Source organism: Eurytemora carolleeae, unplaced genomic scaffold, assembly GCF_000591075.1.
Source record: "Eurytemora carolleeae unplaced genomic scaffold, Eaff_2.0 scaffold2452, whole genome shotgun sequence".
Classification (NCBI taxonomy): domain Eukaryota; kingdom Metazoa; phylum Arthropoda; class Copepoda; order Calanoida; family Temoridae; genus Eurytemora; species Eurytemora carolleeae.
Genome location: NW_019398342.1, coordinates 1,285 through 5,583, shown reverse-complemented (window position 1 = coordinate 5,583; position 4,299 = coordinate 1,285). Strand labels below are relative to the sequence as shown.

The following is a 4,299-nucleotide window of genomic DNA, read 5'->3' as shown; positions in this document are numbered from 1 at the left end:
AGATGCATTAGTGTTCGTTCAGTATTTGATAATTTTAAAAATTCACATATAGTTTTCTATGTACAGAATATTTTATAGATTACTTTTGTGGAAATGAATTCCATGTCAGGCTGTGACATCCGTCTCGTGTTTACTTTTCCGCCCAAAGACAGTACACTGCAGTACAAAAAATGAGTACACCTCTGAAATATCTTTCCTTGCATTAGTACCTTGTTTCTTATAACAAACTAAAGCTCTCCATGCATACTTTGTTGTCCTCAAAATGCAATTTTTATTTTTAGTGGGACAGGGTATACTGAATGAATGATATTATTTGGAGTTTCAACTCTAGTCTATTGTATTTTCCTGATTTCCTATAGAAGGTTCAGTTCTTTGGTTCGACTCATTACAAATAAACTAAATTAAACAAGATTTAAGTATATTTACTATTTTCTAATTTTTTCCTCGATCCATAACCCTAACCCCCCCCCAAAAAAAAGAAAATCGGGGTTTGGTAAGACATTACCTTCATGTCAATAATCTGATAAAGATTAGAAACCCCTTTTGGTGGCCATGGAAGTAAAATTGAAGGATAAAATCACGTTTTCAACAAAAGAATGTAAATTTGTGAAAATAAGGTTTTGACCTATTTATTTAGTTATTTTTAAACTTAAAATAAACTACCCCTCATCTTCTCTGTGTTAAAATAATATGAGAAAATATTAACTTACATCATTACATAACTGAATACATGATGGGGTAGTTGTTGTCGTTGTAGTCGTTGTAGTTGTGGTAGTTGTTGTTGTTGTTGCTAAAATGTGAAAACCAGAAAACAATTTAATAGAAAGACGACATTATGGCAATACTTAAGCATTTTGATTATGTTTCAAAGCAAATATTTTTACTTGAAACTTAGCAAAGCATTATTAAGTGAAATAGGTCTATTTACACTATACAGTAGCTATGTCTAATGTTCATTAAACTAGATTAAGTCCTAACTTGTGTTTAAAAGTCGTCTTCCTATTTCAGAGTTTTCTGGTTATCACTGTAAAAATTTATAAAAAACGTAATAAAAAGGATTTATTAGATTATTAGCAAGCGCGTAAAAAAGAATAGATCATCACCAACATTAATTCCTTTGATTCGATATGTAAAAATAATGTTCCATACTGTTTATTATGTTTTAATTGGCAAATTTCTATTCAAATTATGAATTGGACAGCGACTTAATTGTTTATTTCTTAAATACCAATAAGATACTTATACTTAATCAATCTTAATAAATGTGTTTCATTTTTCATATGTAAATCTCAAAATGTGATAATAGATAATTAATTGCAAATTTACTGCTTTTTTCAATTTTTTGGGGTGGCCAAACAAATTGTTTTTGCACGCTTACGCTTGCCCTGAGATATTGCTTAAGTCCGCCCCTGTTCATGCATGATATAAACCCCTACCTCCAATACATTCTGATACACCATCAAAAAAGCGCACACATCGACCACCCTGAAATTTTTTAATTGTTTTTTAATATTATAAATGTTTCATAACAATGAATGGTTACAAGTATGTTCCTCTCTATGTTTCATAAACAGTGATGGCTGCCAGTATGTTCCTTTCTATGTTTCATAAACAGCGATGGCTGCAAGTATGTTCCTCTCTATGTTTCATGAAAAGTGATGGCTGCAAGTATGTCACTCTCAATGTTTCATAAAGAGTATTAATTACGAACTTCAGGACTAATTAGAAAATTCAAGAATAATGAATCATTTTGAAAAATTTAATAAGGCTAATACAAAATTTTCCTGCAGAAAATACTAGGTTTTTCAAGTATTAAGCGTTTATTTTGGCCTTAAAGCTTGGATAGAATCTTATTTGATCAGGGTTGTTAATCGTTTTTGAAAACGATCGTTCAACGATAGTTTTTTTGTTTCATTTTTCAATCGTTTTCAAAATTGATTGTTTCGTTTGTGGAAAAAACTATAGTTTTGAACTTTTAAAAAACAAATAGCAGTCATTTTAGAAAAAAAGTTATTGAAAATTATGTTAAAGATCGTTAACAAAGATGTTGTCATTAACGATCACTAATGAAGGGTTGTTGTTAACAATCGATAATGAAATGACAAACTTTTTAAAAACGGTCATTTTTGGAAAAACTATCGTTTTTGAAAAAATATTACATGCAACTTTAAATTGGATGTCGTCTTACATGAAGTTAAAAAGTTGTGGGGGAGAACTTCTTGATATTTTCTTAAAAATTACTTATGTCAAGTACAGATGGCCTTCAGGTCGGTTTCCTCTCTTTGTTAATGATTGTAAACAATGAGACGTCATTAACGTTTGTTAACAAAACAACGTATTTTATAAAACCGATCGTTTTAAAAACAACCAGTTTTAAAAAAAATGAAAACGTTAACATCCCTATATATATATGGTACAGTTGCTTACCACCCTCAGTTGAGAACCTCTCTCATAGTGGTCTTGGCGGCGTCAAACATTATAGAAATCCAACGTATAGAAACCGCTACGTATAGCAACATGGCCGTTTATTATATTTTTGAGAAATTAAATAATCAGTGTAAAGTAGATATAATTTTCATAAAATCCTTTATTTAAATGGTAAAACGGAACTTTATGAAATTATTTTCGCATTACTGGAGAACTTTTTTATAATTTTCAGAAATTTTTTTTTCTAAAAATAAAACTCTAGATAGCATTTTTATAAAATATTTTTTTAAATAGTAACATGCAAATTTACGTATAACCACATAATCATTCATTTATGTTGTCAGTACATAATAAAATCTGGTGGACCTTAAACACAATAGAGAGCAGTACAAATGTACATATTAAACTATTTTGCTCTTTTAATGTCTAGGGTATGTTAAATAAAATAGAAATTATGATAATGATAATGATAAGCTACAATGTTTTACAAAAACGTTTAATTCTCAAAAATATAAAAAAATTTCTCCCGGAAACAATATGCACAACAATATGGGTTTTTTACTCAACTAGCTGTTAGGACTGGACTTCTGTGAAAGATTCCTCTCAATGGGGCTGTAAGGCTTACAACTACCCATTTTGCAAAAGGGCTCCAGCTCTGGGGTTTCCTTGAAATTCCCCTTAGTCAAAAAGACTATAACTCAAAGGAAAACAGGGAGCAATTCCATATACCCTTCCTCCAACAAACCTCATTATCTCTCTAATAATAATTAAAAATATTGTAAAACTTGAAATAAATTACTAAAGTTAAAAAATCTTATATGATATGTGAAGCTCTGTGTGACCCTTTCTATGTTTCAAAAAGAAATTTGGCTGCAAGTATGTTCCTCTTATACATTTCTGGCTTTCTCACTCACTTGTGGTCAAGTCTATATTAGGTATCACTATACTAAATCAAAGAATTATTTAAAAAGACGATATCGAATTCGTCACTGAATTCCCATGTTTTTGGGACACCCTGTATGTTATCATTCTGAGTTATTGAGACTTCTATAACATTATCAAATTTAATCAAACAAATAGTTTTTTAGATTTCAGATTAAAAATTAAATATTTACCGTTTTGACACACATCTTAATGTTTGTCATGCTGAACAGGATATCGAAATTTCCTTATACGCCCTTCAAATTTGCACTTAAGCATTTTTTTCTAAATGATTATCAAGGGCGTATACAGAAATAAATGTAGGGGGGGGCAAGATTTGCGCGAAGCGCAAAAATTTTTTTTGCCCCCCCTAGGAGCTCCTAGGGGGGGGCAAAATTCGAACTGTAAATTCATAACACTTGGCTTCTTGGATATCAGGCATAAGTATAAGATACTTAAAAGGCACACATACAGTCCAAATAATTACCTTCTAAGCATTGTTTCTAAAAAATCGACATTTTATTATACTTTTATAGGTATATTTAGTATTTAAACTAGAGATAGTAAAAGACATTTTTGAAAATAAAAACTTAACTTAAACTTAAATTCTATGAGATGAAAAGAAGTACAAAGGTCCAGAAAATAATTATGACTTGTAAAAGTTTCTGTTGTGAAAAAAAGTAGGAGTACAATTGCTGCAATCTAAGAATGAATGATAACTCAAGGCTTATAAATAACAGTATTTGATTCATGATAATTATTAATCAGCAATTCACAGATACCAGTCACAACGGCAACTTTTAACAGACTCACATCACTACTAAACAAGACTAGCATATAATGTAAAGTGTGTGAGCTGTACAAATGTATGCAGACTGTGTGTTCTCTGAACCCAACTAAACTCTGTGTACTCTGTGAACTTAAAAGTTAAAATTAGGTTAGGTTGGTTAG

General features: G+C 30.3%; 1 long non-coding RNA gene across 1 annotated transcript; it reads right to left on the bottom strand.

Annotated features, from left to right (window-relative positions):
* Positions 1-342: 342 nt before the first annotated feature.
* On the bottom strand, positions 343-1,874 carry LOC111717254 (uncharacterized). The gene is made up of 3 exons (XR_002768730.1): positions 1,437-1,874; positions 711-790; positions 343-396 (listed from the first exon to the last, which is right to left on the bottom strand). It is a non-coding gene; the product is annotated as an uncharacterized LOC111717254 (long non-coding RNA).
* Positions 1,875-4,299: the final 2,425 nt, after the last annotated feature.